At 42.8% G+C, this 21,112-nt stretch overlaps 1 long non-coding RNA gene across 3 annotated transcripts; it reads right to left on the minus strand.

The window, feature by feature from the left end:
* LOC135542416 (uncharacterized) lies at positions 1–8,014 on the minus strand. Of its 3 annotated transcripts, XR_010456073.1 has the most exons (3): positions 7,489–8,014; positions 5,098–5,287; positions 1–1,831 (listed from the first exon to the last, which is right to left on the minus strand). It is a non-coding gene; the product is annotated as an uncharacterized LOC135542416 (long non-coding RNA). The 3 variants fall into 3 exon arrangements; XR_010456074.1 differs by lacking the exon at positions 5,098–5,287; XR_010456075.1 differs by lacking the exon at positions 5,098–5,287 and having other exon boundaries at positions 7,294–8,014.
* Between the last annotated feature and the right edge of the window lie 13,098 nt (positions 8,015–21,112).

Consider the following 21,112-nt stretch of genomic DNA (forward strand, 5'->3'; position numbering starts at 1 on the left):
TTTCTGCAAAAGGTAAGTTCTTTATTCAGAGAGCTCTGAAAATCATACAAGCACATAGCCTTTTAGACCTCACATTTGGTCATATAAAATGCCCCTCTTCGCAAACACTGTCAATGCTGTTCACAAGTCTTCTCCAACACATACATTGCTTATCATATCCTGCAACATGTTACATAATCTACTGCAAGCCTAACGGTTTCTCCCCTCCCTGGGTGGGGAGACCTCCTTCCTGTTATCAGTTTCACAGTGGTCACAAGTTGTCTGTTAACAGTTCCTCTTTTCCTTGAATGTCTCACTTGAATTGCTAAATAGTAAAATCTTAATGTGTCCTATGCACACACATTAGAGAATTACAGTCTGTTAATTCTTTACAGTTATACGTTTCTGGGCGGAATCCTTTAGTCAATACCGTAAACATATAAATTCCATTCTCAATAACCAATATGCAGAAACAGTTTGTGGTATATTGAAAGCCTAAACATAAAATGTGCTATATACACAAACATCTGCCACAATAATCATATTACTTGAATTTTTCTTAAACAAGCACCTTAATGAACTGCACAAGCACCAGAAACGCTGTTGTTTTGACAAGTTGCAATAAATCACTGATATCGATTAGGGGGGAAAATCAGGTTGCATGTGATGTTGAAACGAACACAACTAAAAAAACAAATGGAAATGGGAGATATATTTCACATCACTGGTTAGAGGACAACCTGCAGAAGACAGTCAGCTACATTTTAGAGTGATGCATTTAATTTTAGGGTTTGCTAAACAAAGGAACACAACACTTATTTGTCATCACTCATCGATATCATGTTGAAATCAACTGTGCGAAAGGAGGGAGATGAGGTTGCACGTCCTGTTAAAACTAACAGCTCAAAAACCACACAGAATCTGGGAATAATGTGTACATCACTGGTTAGAGAACAACTTGTAGAAAACAGCTAGCTATATTTTGAAGTGTTGCATTTTGATTCAAGTGGATCACCAACGTGGTAAAAAGCTAGCTACATTTTGATGTGTTGCATTTTGATTCAAGTGGGTCACCAACGTGGTAAGTGTAACAAATTTGTGTTAGTCACTTTTTGTTAAATCACATAAATAGTACTCTTCCATTTCAGAGCCTGGATTTCCCCCTGAGGCTAATATCCATATCATGCTGAAATCAATAGAACAGGGGGCAAACCTTTAGGGTTCTACATTGTGACATCATTAAAATACTCCTTCAACAATGTTAAAACATTCTACATTGTGACATGATTTCATTGATATCATGAAACAACTCCTTAATGTATTTTCTGATGTTTGATCAGATAACTTTTATCAGAGTATCTATTCCCACATTGAACACAGCTAAAAGGGTTCTCTCCTGTGTGTCTCCGCTGGTGTATAGTCAGATAGCTAGATGTAGCAAAACTCTTCCCACAGTCATCACAGCTATAAGATTTAACTCCGGTGTGTGTTCTCTGGTGTACAACAAGATCGCCAGAACTAGTACAAATGTTCCCACATTGATCACAGCTGTAAGGATTCTCTCCTGTGTGCGTTCTCTGGTGTGATATCAGGCGGGTTGATAGAGTAAAACTCTTCCCACAGTTAGAACAGCAGTAAGGTTTCTCTCCCCTGTGATTTCTCAGGTGTATTTTAAGTTCTGATGAAGATTTTAAACATTTCCCACAATCAGAACAGCAGTGAGATCTCTTCCTTGTGGATCTACACCGGTGTTTCTTGAGGTGTTCTGATGTGGAGAGACTCTTCTCTAACCTGTCAACATCATGATGTTGTTGAGGCTCCCCAGAGGATCCACGGTAGTTCTGTCTCTCTCCTGTGTGAACAACAAAGTCAGACAGATGGTTAAAGGCCCACAACAGCGAAAATCCACTGGAAACGTGATGCCAACAGCGTAGCCATGATGTTGTACAACAATTGACAACCATATTGAATGTAATGATTATTTGACATTTGTCTTAAAATGAGTAAGAATAGTCATATTGTCTTGTTTTCACATTAGTAGTAACATCAAAGATTGTAGACTAGAAATAAGTTATTCATGTTGTTGAAACTCTAAGCATTGTGCCAGATGACTTTTGGTCTCCAAAATAGGCCCCTTTCTGTGTTTGCTAAAATTGCGGCATGAGAGCGATAAACACACAATTTGATTGCAGAAACACCTCCCTGCTAATGAGGAAGCCGATAGTTATGGATGTAGTGCCTGGAGCAAAAATGATGAGCAAAGATTTTAGTTTTTTTTACAATGTATTCTAAATGTGAATCGAGGAAAACTCAGGGGAGTAACCTCCATTTCCAGGTTGCTTATGAGTGCATCTCACACTACTTTGGATTATAATCGTAAGGCTCGTTTGAATGTCCTGCTTAATATAATGTTTGTGTCATCATTGCAAATCAACCGCTTCGTACTTATAAAAGGCACTTCAACCAGTAAAATGCTCTTTGGCTAGCTTTTCCTTCAGCCTGACAATGAGGGATTGTTCACGGTTTGCCAAATTGGCCCATAACTTCACCTAACAACAAAATAAAGGAAAATATACATGTGTTGTACAATAGCCTATCCATCAAGGAACAGTTCTCTACACATTATGTTGGATCCAACGTGGAGCACGGCATAACTGTCTCTACCAGAGTAATGAATGAAGAAGCACTTTGGTTGTTGTTGCATATCGTGATGTTTGTCATGCGACTGTCATTCAGAAAAGGATTTCCTGGATCAGCTGATGATAGCTGAACATGTGACTAAAATAAAGTTACAATATTTTTTTCACCTTTATTTAACCAGGCAGGCAAGTTGAGAACAAGTTCTCATTTACAAATGCGACCTGGCCAGATAAAGCAAAGCAGTGCGATAAAAACAACAGAGTTACACGTGGATTAAACAAACTAACAGTCAATAACACAATAGAATAATCTTTAGTGTGTGCAAATGGAGTACGAAGGTAAGGCAAAAAATAGGCCATAGTAGTGAAGTAATTACAATTTAGCAAATTAACACCGGAGAGATAGATGTGCAAGTAGAAGTACTGGTGTGCAAAAGAGCAAAAAAATAAACATGGGGATGAGGTAGGTAGTTGGATGGGCTATTTACAGATGGGCTGTGTACAGCTGCAGCGATCGGTAAGCTGCTCAGATAGGAGATGTTTGAAGTTGGTGAGGGAGATAAACTTCAACTTCAGCAATTTTTGCAATTCATTCCGGTCATTGGCAGCAGAGAACTGTAAGGAAAGGCGGCCAAAGGAGGTGTTGGCTTTGGGGATGACCAGTAAGATATACCTGCTGGAGCGCGTGCTATGGGTGGGTGTTGCTATGGTTACCAGTGAGCTGAGTTAAGGCGGAGCTTTACCTAGCAAATACTCATAGATGACCTGGAGCCAGTGGGTTTGGCGACGAATATGTAGCGAGGGCCAGCCGACAAGACAGGTCGCAGTGGTGGGTGGAACATGGGGCTTTAGTGAAAAAACAGACGGCACTGTGATAAACTACATCCAGTTTGCTGAGTAGAGTATTGGAAGCTATTTTGTAGATCGAGCATCGGTAGGATAGTCAGTTTTACTAGGGTAAGTTTGGCGGCGTGAGTGAAGGAGGCTTTGTTGCGGAATAGAAAGCCGACTCTGGAGATGTTTGATATGAGTCTGGAAGGAGAGTTTACAGACTAGCCAGACACTTGGGTACGTGTAGATGTCTAACTTGTTAGCGGGGTGCGTGCTAATAGCGTTTCAAACGTCACTCGCACTGAGACTTGGAGTGGTTGTTCCCTTGCTCTGCATGGGTAACGCTGCTTCGATGGTGGCTGTTGTTGTTGTGTTGCTGGTTCGTGCCCAGGTAGGGGTGAGGAGAGGGGCGGGGCGGAAGCTATACTGTTACACTGGCAATACTAAAGTGCCTATAAGAACATCCAATAGTCAAAGGTTAATGAAATACAAATGGTATAGAGGGAAATAGTCCTATAATAACTACAACCTGGGAATATTGAAGACTCGTGTTAGCTTTCTTACATAGCACCTATTACACTTTTACTTTCTTCTCCAACACTTTATTTTTGCATTATTTAAACCAAATTGAACATGTTTTATTGTATATTTGAGGCTAAATCAATTTTATTGATGTATTATATTAAGTTAAAATAAGTGTTAATTCAGTATTGTTTTAATTGTCATTATTACAATTTTTTTTTCAATTGGCCGATTAATCAGCTTTTTTCAACGCCGATATCAGTATCGGCGTTGAAAAATCACAATCGGTCAACTTCTAATTATGACATCATGGATGAATTCTATAATATACTATGTAGCCTAGAAACCTGGTTAAACTATCATTATGACATCATGGATGAATTCTATAATATACTATATAGCCTAGAAACCTGGTTAAACTATCATTATGACATCATGGATGGCCAGTCCTTGTAATCATAGTGTAGTGAATTCAGGGGGAGCCTTGAGCTGAACTCAAACCTGTGTACAGCGACTGTCAAGCTAACACCTTATAACTGTTACGCCAAGATGTCTGAACTTCTTGACGAGGTCGCTAGGTGTTGGGTTACGGTTTCTACAATAGCTTTTCCTATGATTTTGAGAGTGGTTACACTTCTCCTTCCCCCATCACTCAGCTGTTTACCAAACCAAGTATCTGGGCAGCCATTTTGTTGCTGTTTAAAAAACACAACCCAGCAATCTGCAGTTCAAACAATAATACCAAATCTGTCATTCCTCCACTGTTTTGGTAATAAGATGATTATGGGATGTGAGAAATGTAACTACAGACTGACAGGCCTATGGATGCAAGGACTGACCATCCAGGATATCAACATTATAGTTTTAACCATGTTTTGAGGCTATACAGTGTTGATTTACATTGTTTCTAGACATTGGAGTAAAAAAAGCTTATTTGGGGTTCTGATGGGGTACAACAGTTGAACTAAGCTCATGAGGCATGTGCTATATTCTTCAAGAATCAATGGCTATAAATAATTAATTTAAAAGTCACAATATGGATGTAGCAATTGCAGATTTCCGCTTTAACACCAAACATCAGTTCAACAACTGCAGAGTTTGTGCCAGTTTTTAAGACAATACTTACTAGTGTTAATCAGGGAACGGTTTTTCAAAACCATCTCATGGCTAAAATTCATCGTTAGAACCATTGGATTCCTTAAGAAGCGTTTGGGAAACTGGGCCCAGGTATCCAGTTTCCTCATCTTTTTCCTCCTCCTCTTTCACTCCAAAAACTGCATCCTCCTCCTCTTTCACTCTGAACGTATCTTCATTTTCTTTAAGGAGGAGAGTATCTTAGTGAACTCATGGTCGGGGATGTTAGCTAACTAGGCTAATGCTAACTTAACCAGTCCACTAGCTGAATAAATCAAATCAAATTTTATTTGTCACATACACATGGTTAGCAGATGTTAATGCGAGTGTAGCGAAATGCTTGTGCTTCCAGTTCCGACAATGCAGTAATAACCAACAAGTAATCTAACTAACAATTCCAAAACTAATTTCTTATACACAGTGTAAGGGGATAAAGAATATGTACATAAAGATATGAATGAGTGATGATGCAGAGCAGCATATGCAAGATACAGTAGATGGTATCGAGTACAGTATATACATATGAGATGAGTATGTAAACAAAGTGGCATAGTTAAAGTGGCTAGTGATACATGTATTACATAAAGATGCAGTAGATGATAGAGTACAGTATATACGTATACATATGAGATGAATAATGTAGGGTATGTAAACATTATATTGGGTAGCATTGTTTAAAGTGGCTAGTGATATATTTTACATCCTTTCCCATCAATTCCCATTATTGAAGTGGCTGGAGTTGAGTCAGTGTGTTGGCAGCAGCCACTCAATTTTTGTTGTCTTTCAGTGGCTGTGAACGCAAGAGGAATGAGTCTGCCCTTTCTGTCGTTTCCCCAAGGTGTCTGCAGCATTGTGACGTATTTGTAGGCAGATCATTGGAAGATTGACCATAAGAGACCACATTTACCACGTGTCCGCCCGGTGTCCTGCGCCGAAATTGGTGCGCAAAGTCACCTGCCAGTATTTTTCCATGGGGCACAGAGAGAAGCTTCCACGAACTGCATGTCAATGATGTTAGTGGTGTTTAACAGTCTGATGGCCTTGAGATAGAAGCTGTTTTTCAGTCTCTCGGTCCCAGCTTTGATGCACCTGTACTGACCTCGCCTTCTGGATGATAGCGGGGTGAACAGGCAGTGGCCCGGGTGGGTGTTGTCCTTGATGATCTTTGTGGCCTTTCTGTAACATCGGGTGGTGTAGGTGTCCTGGAGGGCAGGTAGTTTGCCCCCGGTGATACGTTGTGCAGACCTCACTACCCTCTGGAGAGCCTTACGGTTGTGGGCGGAGCAGTTGCCGTACCAGGCGGTGATACAGCCCGCCAGGATGCTCTCGATTGTGCATCTGTAGGAGTTTGTGAGTGCTTTTGGTGACAAGCCGAATTTCTTCAGCCTCCTGAGGTTGAAGAGGCGCTGCTGCGCCTTCTTCACGACGCTGTCTGTGTGAGTGGACCAATTCAGTTTGTCTGTGATGTGTATGCCGAGGAACTTAGAACTTACTACCCTCTCCACTACTGTTCCATCGATGTGGATAGGTGGGTGTTCCCTCTGCTGTTTCCTGAAGTCCACAATCATCTCCTTAGTTTTGTTGACGTTGAGTGTGAGGTTATTTTCCTGACACCACACTCCGAGGGCCCTCACCTCCTCCCTGTAGGCCGTCTCGTCGTTGTTGGTAATCAAGCCTACCACTGTTGTGTCGTCCGCAAACTTGATGATTGAGTTGGACGCGTGCGTTGCCGCGCAGTCGTAGGTGAACAGGGAGTACAGGAGAGGGCTCAGAACCCCCTTGTGGGGCCCCAGTGTTGAGGATCAGCGGGGTGGAGATGTTGTTGCCTACCCTCACCACCTGGGGGCAGCCCGTCAGGAAGTCCAGTACCCAGTTGCACAGGGCGGGGTCGAGACCCATGGTCTTGAGCTTGATGACGAGCTTGGAGGGTACCATGGTGTTAAATGCCGAGCTGTAGTCGATGAACAGCATTCTCACATAGGTATTTCTCTTGTCCAGATGGGTTAGGGCAGTGTGCAGTGTGGTTGAGATTGAGTCGTCTGTGGACCTATTTGGGCGGTAAGCAAATTGGAGTGGGTCTAGGGTGTCAGGTAGGGTGGAGGTGATATGGTCCTTGACTAGTCTCTCGGAAGTGAGTGAGTGCTACGGAAGTGAGTGCTACGGGGCGGTAGTTGTTTAGCTCAGTTACCTTAGCTTTCTTGGGAACAGGAACAATGGTGGCCCTCTTGAAGCATGTGGGAACAGCAGACTGGTATAGGGATTGATTGAATATGTCCATAAACACACCAGCCAGCTGGTCTGCGCATGCTCTGAGGGCGCGGCTGGCGATGCCGTCTGGGCCTGCAGCCTTGCGAGGGTTAACACGTTTAAATGTTTTACTCACCTCGGCTGCAGTGAAGGAGAGACCGCATGTTTCCGTTGCAGGCCGTGTCAGTGGCACTGTATTGTCCTCAAAGCGGGCAAAAAAAGTTATTTAGTCTGCCTGGGAGCAAGACATCCTGGTCCGTGACTGAGCTGGATTTATTCTTATAGTCCGTGATTGACTGTAGACCCTGCCACATACCTCTTGTGTCTGAGCCGTTGAATTGAGATTCTACATTGTCTCTATACTGACGCTTAGCTTGTTTGATAGCCTTACGGAAGGAATAATAACAACAACACCGCACATATGAAATTAAATCGGACAACTAACTAGACGACAGAAGTTGGATTAAAACACAGTGTCTAATATACACTAAAGCTGGATTAAAACACAGTGTCTAATATACACTAAAGCGTCTAAAGAGCTTTATTGGTTCGGCTATTATGTCTAGCAAGCTACCAAGGTGGCTGACTAATGGTTGCTGCTGTTGAAAGAAGCATTCCGTCCCCTAGATTATTCATCACACTAACAGCATTGCCTTAAATTCCCAAACCGCCATCTGCTGACTGGAGTGGGTAATGCAGTTGACTAAAATGTATATTCTAATGTTCAGAAAAGGTTCAAGGGTATGAAGCGTGAGTTTTTACTCACCAGTGGAACAGTACAGTGTGGTTACAGACGTATTAAGCTAGTTGTAGTCACTTTATGGTTAACTATAAGTACAAACAATTATGTTTTTGCGTTATTAAATATTTATTAATTTATTTCGGGAAATCTTCTAAACTACCCACAATGCACTATTTCATAACGTCATATGGATGATCAACTTTGTGCTACTGAGTTTGTATGCCAGTGTAACGGTGTAATGAAGTGACATTTTTAAATATATTTAACCTTTATTTAACTAGGCAAGCCAGTTAATGACAAATTCTTATTGACATTGACAGCCTACCCCGGCCAAACCCTAACCCAGACAATGCTGGGCCAATTGTGGGCTGCCCTATGAGACTCGAAATTATGACCTGTTGTGATACAGCCTGAATTTGAATAAGGGTCTGTCGTAACGCCTCTGGAGTACTGAGATGCAGTGCCTTAGACTGGTGCGCTGCTCGTGTGTTTACATTGCACTCAGTGGTATGGGATTCTGTGCAATCCACAGCAGATTTATGGAGAATTTGAAAATTGACTGGTCCTGGGATAGAAATGTATAAAGTTGACATTAGCAATTTATGTTCTAGCAACTACTGTTGTTGGGTTGGCGTCAAATAAGCCTCTCTTTATATGTTACTTGCCGAATCTCAGTTTTCCATGTGGGTTTTATGCTAAAGTTCCCTCTTTCAAGTTGGTAGCTAACTGGAAAATGCATCTTCTTTCGGAGTGCTATTTTTTACCCTGTCGACTACTGATCATTCATCCACACTGTGTGTCTCATCAATGCAGGTCATTTATGACAAATGTATAAAGTACACATTTTATAAACTCATGAACACCAGCCAGTTTTTGCCCGGTTATGTTAGTTTAGGTGTATTATACTTATTCACCCCCTGAGGGGGACATTGAGTAGTTTTTCCAGGTTAATTTGATATATGTTGATAGTAAAATGGATGACAGTTTATTATGATGTAGTGAATATGAAACACGTGGAAACAATGGATTAATTAACGAAGGAATTAGTAGGAATGGTTAAATCCACTATAGGACAATACCTTTGATAGACATTTCAATTGTTTTTTTGTTCGTATATTATACGGCAGATTTATGAAGAATTGCTGTGGGAGCGCTATTTATATCCCGTCACTACTAATCATTCATCCATACTGTGTGTGTCCCATCATTGCAGCTTTGGAAATAAATTAACTATCCATCCATTGCTCCTTCCTGTGTTGACTCACTGACTTGAGGGAGATTTGACTAGGAATTAGCTCGATATCTAGGAAGGTCACGCTAGGTTGATATCTAGCTCAAGCTTCACCTCATGCTTTTCATTAACTGTGTGATTGTGTTATCTAGTGGGAACCCGTTAGCACAGTAGGCTCTAGTGCCTTCTTGCCGTGGGCTCAAAACAAAAGACAAAATCATACCTGCTTGCTCCTTTTTGTTTTGTCAACTTTTTGGTAGGGCTGTTACGTTTGATACTGGAGCTACGAGGCATGAGTCCAAATTGCTAAACTGTAAAATTCAAAGCAGTGTGCCGATGCCTGGAAAGCCTCAATATTTCAGGAAGTCACCACTGCCTTAGCATGATACGGTGGCAACAATTGAGCAAGACAAAGGAGATGATCGTGGACGACAGGAAAAGGAGGGCCGAACAGGCCTACATTAACATTGACAGTTTAAAGTTCCTTGGTGTCCACATCATCAACAAACGTTTGTAGTCCAAAAACACCAAGACAGTCGTGCAGAGGGCATGACGACACCTTCTCTCCCTCAGGAGACTGAAAAGATTTGGCATGGGTCCCCAGATCCTCATAAAATCCCACAGCTGCACCTTCGAGAGTATACTGGAGTCGCCTCTTCACTGTTGACGTTGAGACTGGTGTTTGCGGGTAATATGAGGCCTATGTTTCTCAAACGAGACACTCTGCTTTTCCTTCAAACATGTTCGATCCTGTATTTTACATTATAGCAATTACCATATATATTATTGAATATTATCTGCTGTTGGCTTGTGTGGATGTATGTATGTGTTATGCAACATAGCTGACTTAAAACATTGTTAAAAGTTTCAGGGCCATGGGACTTTCTCATGATGGAAAAATACAGAGAAGCCTGAAGACAGGAACTTTTCAAATTAGTTGGGAGGGGGGCTCATTCAGAGCAGGGTGTTGCGAGAACAAGTGGTCTTTTGTTAGATAACAGGAGCCAGGTGCGAGATAACGGTATGGAGCATGAGAACCTGGATGTTCTTCACAAGCAAGTTACATCTATCAACAGAAGCGCCAAGAGGCGGGGACCCGCCTGAGCGCCTGCAATAGGCTGGACAAGTTTAAACCACGCCCAGTCTCTACTGTGATAGACAGTTCCAACCCGTCTGTTGGCCTATCACAGTATAAAGAATACTGTTTTACATACGTATTGTCAGTTCTCTGTTCTGCCCTGCGTGCTATTACAGAGAGCCCGTATATACGAAAGTTGCATTTGCCATTTATTACTTAGCTAATAAAAATACATAGTATAAAATCGGTGACTCATTGTTATATTTATCCTGATACCAGATTTGAATTTACGCAACTCTAACATGGTGACCACCGACGTGATCTGGTAAAAGGACTTCGCTGGACATTGGTGTGCCAGCCGATTGGCCAGTACTGTCGTCGGACGGTGTGTCTCACAAATCCTGACCGGTCAACTAAAAGAGGTAAGCAGACACCTGTTGTGAAAAACTAAAGTTCTGCACATTGGACTTATCCAAATTTAGTTTTGTGAGACACCTGTTTGATGTAAGTTACTAAATTTAAACTATTATGATGTGTGAGATTGGAAAATAGTTGAGAAAGTAATATCTCCATTGGCAACTGCAATTTTGTTATTCATCAACAATACTTAATGGTGCATTGTGTATGGGATGTACTAGTATGCCTGGCTAGTGGGTGGTAACAGAGAACACTTACTACATGTATGAGTGGTGGGTAACGGGTGACCACCAAAGCTTGAATGGATAGTCTGGGACTACATGTATGATTCATTCTAGCTGATTATAAAAGTGTGGCTGGATAGTCTGGGACTACATGTATGAGTGGTGGGTAACGAGTGACCACCAAAGTGCCAATGGAAAGCCATATGATGCGAATGTGATGTACTAGGCAGGGCCAAGTGTGAATGATGGATATTTAAATTGATTACTTGGACTTGAGACCGATTTAGCCTTAAGGAGAGGGTCTCTCTAAGGTCCTGACAAAGCATAGGTGTGTGTGAAGTACATCTGGGAGTAAAGTCGTCGCACTGACTACCAAGTTTGAATGAGGCATTAAGTTGTACTAGAAACGTGATCCGGTTGACACGTTAGTCATATGGAGTGATTGTATTTTTTATTTTGTACATTTGGTATTGAAGTAAAGGTGATAATCCGGGGGACACTAGACTACTTAATACCCTAGGGGACCTACAGTGCATAATTGAGTTCTTACTTTAGACCTAATTGGGGGCCGATTTAGCCGTAAGGAAAGGGTACCACTTGGGTTTTAGTAAAGGCATAGGTTGTTGACAGTATTGTAGTGTACATAAAATGTCGTAGGAAATAGAAAAGGTGTTAAAAACGCTGAAGTCCACTCTAGAATTGAATGGAGGCAGAGAGGGTGAGGAGTGGAAGAGACGGGGTGAGAAGCTGTACAGAGAATGGACAGAAGGCGGGGCCATTGCGTATCCCACTGGTCTGCTTGCTGGGGTGAATGAAGATTTGTGTGTGTATGGTGTAAATTGAAGCTTACTGGCGTGAATGAAGATTTGTGTGTGTATGGTGTAATTTGAAGCTTACTGGCGTAAATGAAGATTTGTGAGACTCAAATCGTGTGCATGAAATATGCTTGATATTCAGTCGGGGACTAATATCGGTATGAATGAGGTCGGGGACCAAGCGAGTGTCGTACATTAGGTATTTCAGTTGGAGCTGGTACCGGTGAGAATGTTGAAAAAGTCGTAGGCTTGCTGATGTGATGTTTGCACAGAGTTATATCATAGAATATTGAGTGGGTGTGCATGACTGTTGGAAAAAGTGTTAAACTCTATTAACGTAAAATTCTGTGTGTAGATTTATATTATGAGGTTTGAACTATACTAATATTGTAGAATTACATAATCAACATCTGAACATATTTACGTTAAACATTAATTGAGCCACTGAGTAATAGATAAGATATACACTAGGTACGGTGTGACGGGTGTGGTCAATGAAAGAAGGGAGTGGTGTTCTAACCAAGTGCTGAGAAATAAGGTAGATTTATTTTGTTCTTTTAATTAATTTACACAAGTACTTCCTGGTTATTGATTTTGGTTTGATTGTTCAGATAACACCATTGAAATTAAACAAGAGGTTAAGGTATACTAACATTAGAATCTGTTTTCATTATGGGGAACAATGAAAGGCTCGCAGAGTGGATTGCAGGCTGAGTTTTTATGTAAAAGGGACAGTATACGTTTATCACAGTTGTGTGTGTGTCTAATGGCTGGGTAGTTTAAGAATAATTTTGGGGAGACAATTTGGAGAAACACGAATAAAACATGAAACATCGAAACAAATTATTTGAGTTTGAGGGGATTATCATAATTATTAGGTTTTGTTTTTGTAGTAAACTTCTGGGTTAAGGGGATTTCCATGTTCCCAGAGACAAGATATCTTAAAGAGTGTACTGATATATGGATTATTTAGGAGTTTTAATTAGACAAGGGAATAACGTATTGGGAATAGAGTCGTAATTAAAATGCTAAGTCAAAGACGATACAGTTATTTAAATCAAAATTAATTCTACAAAATAACGAAGAGACAATTACGATTTATGCCCATCAAAATGTTTTATGAGCTTTTCCCCTGATACGTAGACATCTGTAACAGGGGCAAGTTTTGTTTGTTTTTTTCTTGAGGAACTAGCAGATGTAAACGTGATGGTCAATTTTGGGGTTTGATTTAATTTAGGTAAACATTGTGTTCTGGCGTGTTTAAGTAGGATTCTTTATTCCGGGACGGATGGAAGTTATCTAAAATAAGTAAATTAAAAGAGCCATGGGAGAATGCGACTGCATTTTTATTAAATATCTGGGATTAAATTACGGATTTCTTACACTGAGAAATGTACGACATTTGCGGCAGAGGGGAAAAGTAATACATTGGATAATAATGTTATCGGGTTAATTGTATCTAAGGGTAGCATGTTCATTGAAGTAAACATATACGTAGACGATGTTTAGTTATAGTTCACTTTTGAGTTTCTGAATCGAAGTAGCATAGTGAATGTTAGTTAGGCGTGTTGTGTCTCACTTTCAGAAGTTTCCTGGGTTTATAATCTTGGGGAGAATGGGGGAGATAAAGCCAAACAGTGAGACATTTAGTTCAAATTTGGAAACATGAGAAAAAGAGCTACAGACAGATAGGGGGAAAAGGCAGACAGAAGAGCCCCCCCCGCACAGCAGAGACCTGGAGAGCAGAGAGGAGAAGTTTTAGAAGGGGGGCCTTGATGAGCAAAGATAACAGAATGTGTAGATAACAGTTACTGAGTGGAGACAAATGGAGGAATTGGACATGGGGAGAATGAAAGGGGCGCTCCTACATGATAATGTCAGAACAGAAGGATAATATACTAATCTTACCTAAGTCATTATTTAGAGTAGGTAAGGTTGTTACCTGGGCAGAGCCAGGTATCAAAAGGGGGATGAATAAATTGTGGTCGAGGATAGGATGGGGCCTATTGGATAAGAAACTAAAGATATAATCAGATAAAACATATGAGAAACTGTTTGTTAACCAAGCCTGTATGTCCAGGATTTTATGCATTACAGGTGAACTACAGGTGAAGTCACTCAATCCAGTCCCAGAGGCTTGTTGGGGGGACCATACCAAGGACTCCTGGTGACAGCTAGCTGAAAGAGCTACCCGGATTCATATCGCACGGCGGGAGGGTAAGACATTCTGACACTGTCGAACAATAAACAGTGTTCGAGAGGAGAACTGGAATTAACAGAATTCCGGGGGCCATCTCTCGAATTAAGTATTCCTGCCTGTCCTATCACCCCTGTTTTTGTTCATAGAAGTGAAGATGTGTCTGGCTCTTGCTAAGTGATGTGTTCTCGGGGAAAGGGTGGGGCTTCACATGGAAGTTGTTCGTCTGAGCTGTCTTATCGTGGGTGACATATTCCTGATACAGCACATCCTACTTGAGTATGCGGAGAGTGGTAATTTGACCCATGGTTTAGACAATGAGGATTTTGTTCCAAAATAAGCATAAGAGATCCCTAGATCTGGGTAGACTGGAAGTTAGAGTAGAGGTTGGGAAGGATCTCTCAATGGAGTTTTATGTAGACCAAAATGGAGTCTCTAACTACATGGCAGTCTAGGACACTGAGCCATTATGGGATATGTCGGTGCAGGTTCCCATATTGATCGTGGACACAGGTCATAGCTCATTTGGAGAGAGAGGGCTATATGAATCCACTCACCCAGTATGGAAGGACAAAGTATACATTGATAACATTGGGGTTCCACGGACGTGGACTGGATTAATTATATTTATTATAATCAACAGCGCTTTAACAATTATACCAGAGATGCTATTAAAGGTTTTGCAGAACAGACTGAAGCAACCAGCCTGATGGCTTAGCAGAATAGAATTGCATTAGATATGTTAATGGCTGAAAAGGGAGAAGTATGCGTGATTATCGGGACCATGTTTGCGCTTACATCCCAAATAACACAGCTCCGGACGAATCAGTGCCCGAAGCCTCAGCTGGTTTGACCATCCTGGCTCACGGTTTGGCAGAAAACTCTGGGGTGGATACTTCTCTGACTAATTGTTTTGATAAGTATGTTCGGAGAATGGGAAAAAATATTATGATCACTGTATTATGGGCTACATTCACCTGTGTGACTGTTTAGTTTTATGGGGCTGATGTCTAATTCCCTGTGTATGAGGCCTTATTTCCAGGACTCTGGAGAAATCGATGGGAATAGATGGTGAGGTACCAGCGGATTCCGGGTTCTGACCCGTGGAGTGCTGAATGTATGTCTACAGAACAAGTGGACGAAAATTATAAATTAAATTATATTCAATTGGGAGGGTGTCCATATGGGGATTACATGATAACCGACTTGGGACAGTTCTGGGATTGGAGAAGAGGGTATCCTTATAGCATAGGGGATCCCACAAAGGTGGATAGGTTTTCCATATGGGGGAAACCTGGGAGCACTGTTGAACTTTGTAAAGGTGATGAAATCCTACTAACCATCAAAACCATTCAGCTCTCTGATGCAGGTACGTACACCCTTGGACAGGAAAGGGTTGGGGCCCGACACGATGGGTGTGTTTTCTATTAAGGTGCTGCCAAAACCAGAGGTCCCAGACGAACCAGGGCCAGACACACTCCTCTACCACCCCTGGACCGAACCTGCCACCACTGTGATAAAAATCCCATTCAGGTAATTGTTAGAGACTATTCAGCTATTGATCAATTAGGCACTGAGACTGGTTTTGATGGTAGGGACAATTTGTGGCTGTCTTATATGAGGTATACAGCTAAGACCCTGAAAAGAAAGGACTGCATGAGTTACATGAAACATTGGTCACGCTAGACCTGTTCTGGCTACATACCTATTTACTATAGGAGAAGGAGAGGGGTGGTTGTTTATTCTGAAAGGTTTTTACCAGGTTCAGCCCAATTCAACTCTCTGTTCCTCTTTGAGCCTTGTGTTTCCTACAGTACCTCCTCATCGGGCCCCTTTGGGGTGTTAAGGCATATGGGGGCAATTACAGTTGCATCACAGGTACAGGTAATAGCATTGATTATGGGAGATTGCCTGAAGCTGATTGCAGTAGTAACATAACCATTAATGCCACTTGGCCAGTTACAGGCCTTAACCAAACTAGTGGTCTGGCTGATGTGTGGTGGATCTGTGGACAAAAGAGTGCTGAGACCCATTCTTAGAGGAGACTGGCAAGGTACGTGTGCTCTGACCAGTTTGATAATTCCACTGACCATTGTTGATGTTACTGCTGAGCAGCTGTTGGGTTCTGTATCCAGGGGACCTGAAAACATTCCATCCCATGGGAGACATAGACGTAGTGCTCCATGGACAGAGGATGTAGTTGACATACACGCTAACCTGTTGGGAGTGCCAGTGGGGGTTCCTCATGAGTTTCAGGCTTTAGGTAGGAATGATGGACTCTGGCACTTACTACCTATTATAGGTCCAGTGGATGCAAGACAGACTGCATGGATTAATTATATCTACTATAATCAACAGCGTTTTGTGAATTACTCCCGTGATGCACTCACTGGTATGTCTGAACAGCTTGAGGCCACATCTAGGGTTGCCAGATAGAATAGACTTGCTTTGGATATGCTTCTTGCCAGTCAGGGGGGCGTCTGCAAGATGTTCGGTGAACAATGTTGCACGTATATTCCTAATAACACCAGTCCAGATGGTGGTATATCTCAGGCCCTTAGTGGGCTTGATGCACATCTGCTGAGATGAGGACCATGGCGGGGGTGGAGGAGTCTGGACTGTTCTCTTGGTTGGGAGCCTGGTTTGGTAAGTACACTAGTATGGTGGTAACTGGATTTCTGACCCAAATTCTTATATTTTTGTTATTGATGTGTTGTGCTGCTTGCATCATACCGTGTTTGAAGAAGTCTGTTACAGATGTGAAGGTTTCAGGCATGATGCCTTTGCTTGATGCTCCAGTTGGAGATGCTGATACTGAAGCATGCTTTCAGGGGAGGATGAGACTGACTGAGGATGACCCATGGTATGCTGTGGGTGAGGTAGTAGAATACATTTTACACTACCACAGTTCCTTGTTATAACATTTTTTATGATAGGTTCTCTTTCTAGTATGTTTGTTCTCCCTGTTGTGAAGGTTTGGAGTCCCTGGGTGGTATGGTGCCCACCTGGTGCAGGATAGGAGTAGCTGAGAGGACCAGATGGTTTATAATAATGCTTTGCTTTCCATGACCAAAGTTTTTCCTACATCTTACACGTCAATAAACAATAAAGTCTTATCCTGTTTGTCAACAGGGGGAGACATAAGCATATATTTTTTATTTAACCAGGTAGGCTAGTTGAGAACAAGTTCTCATTTGCAACTGCAACCTGGCCAAGATAAAGCATAGCAGTGTGAACAGAGAGTTACACATGGAGTAAACAATTAACAAGTCAATAACACAGTAGAAAAAAACAGAGTCTAAATACATTGTGTGTTACGAATCCCTTTTGGCCCGACAGTCTAGGGGGGATGGTAATGAGATCCGTAACATAACTCATGCAAATTATAAATGTGACAAAGTAAAAGTGAGAATGAAATAACCACGACAACTGAAATCTACCGTCAAACTCAAGGTTTATTTGAAAACACACGGTAATGGGGGGAGCAGGAAAAGGGGCTGAGCTGGACCCAAGGAAAGAAACAATAAGTATTCAAAAAAAAACCTAAGCTAGACTAGCCTACTTTAACAACAGCTAACTAACCAAAAATACAGTGGGTGGTCCGCCCAGTTCTAACTAGTGTATTTAACAAAGTCTACCTACGGGTAGTGTATGCCCATGGGCGACTTGTTTTGGTTTCCCCTTTTCCCACCAGCAATCAATCACAAACACCATAACCAAAACAATACTCACAGGTGATGACAAAGTGCTATGGAGGTGCTCAAACAAAAAGAGAGGTTAATACACACCGAGAGCGTGAAACACAGAGTCCTACAGACATGGCATTTACAGAGAGATTGAGCTCTAGAGCAAACAACTGACAGGGTTTTTAAACCAAGGGAAAGGGACTGTGATAGGGTAGGAAAAGAGGAGGAGGTGTGTCTTCTGATTGATGATTGATTGGTGACTGATTGGGGAGTGATGATTTTCACCTGTGAGGGGAGAAGGAGAGCAAACACAGGATACATACACACACACGAACACACACACACACCCCCACACACAGGATACCTGTATCCGTAACAGTGTGCAAAAGGCATGAGGAGGTAGGCAAATAATTACAATTTTGCAGATTAACACTGGAGTGATAAATGATCAGATGGTCATGTACAGGTAGAGATATTGGTGTGCAAAAGAGCAGAAAAGTAAATAAATAAAAACAGTATGGGGATGAGGTAGGTAAAATTGGGTGGGCTATTTACCTTTACTATGTACAGCTGCAGCGATCAGTTAGCTGCTCAGATAGCAGATGTTTGAAGTTGGTGAGGGAGATAAAAGTCTCCAACTTCAGCGATTTTTGCAATTCGTTCCAGTCACAGGCAGCAGAGAACTGTAACGAAAGGCGGCCAAATGAGGTGTTGGCTTTAGGGATGATCAGTGAGATACACCTGCTGGAGCGTGTGCTATGGGTGGGTGTTGCCATCGTGACCAGTGAACTGAGATAAGGCGGAGCTTTACCTAGCATGGACTTGTAGATGACCTGGAACCAGTGGGTCTGGCGACGAATATGTAGCGAGGGCCAGCCGACTAGAGCATACAAGTCGCAGTGGTGGGTGGTATTAGGTGCTTTAGTGAAAAAACGGATGGCACTGTGATAAACTGCATCCAGTTTGCTGAGTAGAGTCTTGGAAGCTATTTTGTAGATGACGTCACCGAAGTCGAGGATCGGTAGGATAGTCAGTTTTACTAGGGTAAGTTTGGCGGCGTGAGTGAAGGAGGCTTTGTTGCAGAATAGAAAGCCGACTCTAGATTTGATTTTCGATTGGAGATGTTTGATATGAGTCTGGAAGGAGGGTTTACAGTCTAGCCAGACACCTAGGTACTTATAGATGTCCACATATTCAAGGTCGGAACCATCCAGGGTGGTGATACTAGTCAGGCGTGCGGGTGCAGGCAGCGAACGGTTGAAAAGCATGCATTTGGTTTTACTAGCGTTTAAGAGCAGTTGGAGGCCACGGAAGGAGTGTTGTATGGCATTGAAGCTTGTTTGGAGGTTAGATAGCACAGTGTCCAAGGACGGGCCGGAAGTATATAGAATGGTGTCGTCTGCGTAGAGGTGGATCAGGGAATCGCCTGCAGCAAGAGCAACATCATTGATATATACAGAGAAAAGAGTCGGCCCGAGAATTGAACCCTGTGGCACCCCCATAGAGACTGCCAGAGGATCGGACAGCATGTCCTCCGATTTGACACACTGCACTCTGTCTGCAAAGTAGTTGGTGAACCAGGCAAGGCAGTCATCAGAACAACCAAGGCTACTGAGTCTGCCGATAAGAATATGGTGATTGACAGAGTCGAAAGCCTTGGCAAGGTCGACGAAGACGGCTGCACAGTACTGTCTTTTATCGATGGCCGTTATGATATCGTTTAGTACCTTGAGCGTGGCTGAGGTGCACCCGTGACCGGCTCGGAAACCAGATTGCACAGCGGAGAAGGTACGGTGTGATTCGAGATGGTCAGTGACCTGTTTGTTGACTTGGCTTTCGAAGACCTTAGATAGGCAGGGCAGGATGGATATAGGTCTGTAACAGTTTGGGTCCAGGGTGTCTCCCCCTTTGAAGAGGGGGATGACTGCGGCAGCTTTCCAATCCTTGGGGATCTCAGAAGGTATGAAAGAGAGGTTGAACAGGCTGGTAATAGGGGTTGCGACAATGGCGGCGGATAGTTTCAGAAATAGAGGGTCCAGATTGTCAAGCCCAGCTGATTTGTACGGGTCCAGGTTTTGCAGCTCTTTCAGAACATCTGCTATCTGGATTTGGGTAAAGGAGAACCTGGAGAGGCTTGGGCGAGTAGCTGCGGGGGGGGCGGAGCTGTTGGCCGAGGTTGGAGTAGCCAGGCGGAAGGCATGGCCAGCCATTGAGAAATGCTTGTTGAAGTTTTCGATAATCATGGATTTATCGGTGGTGACCGTGTTACCTAGCCTCAGTGCAGTGGGCAGCTGGGAGGAGGTGCTCTTGTTCTCCATGGACTTCACAGTGTCCCAGAACTTTTTGAAGTTGGAGCTACAGGATGCAAATTTCTGCCTGAAGAAGCTGGCCTTAGCTTTCCTGACTGACTGCGTGTATTGGTTCCTGACTTCCCTGAACAGTTGCATATCGTGAGGACTATTCGATGCTATTGCAGTCCGCCACAGGATGTTTTTGTGCTGGTTGAGGGCAGTCAGGTCTGGAGTGAACCAAGGGCTATATCTGTTCTTAGTTCTGCATTTGTTGAACGGAGCATGCTTATCTAAAATGGTGAGGAAGTTACTTTTAAAGAATGACCAGGCATCCTCAACTGACGGGATGAGGTCAATGTCCTTCCAGGATATCCGGGCCAGGTCGATTAGAAAGGCCTGCTCACAGAAGTGTTTTAGGGAGCGTTTGACAGTGATGAGGGGTGGTCGTTTGACTGCGGCTCGGTAGCGGATACAGGCAATGAGGCAGTGATCGCTGAGATCCTGGTTGAAGACGGCGGAGGTGTATTTGGAGGGCCAGTTGGTCAGGATGACGTCTATGAGGGTGCCCTTGTTTACAGATTTAGGGTTGTATCTGGTGGGTTCCTTGATGATTTGTGTGAGATTGAGGGCATCTAGCTTAGATTGTAGGACTGCCGGGGTGTTAAGCATATCCCAGTTTAGTCACCTAACAGAACAAACTCTGAAGCTAGATGGGGGGCGATCAATTCACAAATGGTGTCCAGAGCACAGCTGGGAGCAGAGGGGGGTCAGTAGCAGGCGGCAACAGGAGAGACTATTTCTGGAGAGAGTAATTTTTAAGATGAGTAGTTCGAACAGTTTGGGTATGGACCAGGAAAGTATGACATTACTTTGCAGGCTACCTCTGCAGTAGACTGCAACTCCTCCCCCTTTGGCAGTTCTATCTTGACGGAAAATGTTATAGTTGGGTATGGAAATCTCAGAATATTTGGTGGCCTTCCTGAGCCAGGATTCAGACATGGCAAGGACATCAGGGTTAGCAGAGTGTGCTTAAGGAGTGAGTAAAACAAACTTAGGGAGGAGGCTTCTGATGTTGACAT

Source organism: Oncorhynchus masou, chromosome 6 (assembly GCF_036934945.1).
Source record: "Oncorhynchus masou masou isolate Uvic2021 chromosome 6, UVic_Omas_1.1, whole genome shotgun sequence".
Lineage (NCBI taxonomy): Eukaryota > Metazoa > Chordata > Actinopteri > Salmoniformes > Salmonidae > Oncorhynchus > Oncorhynchus masou.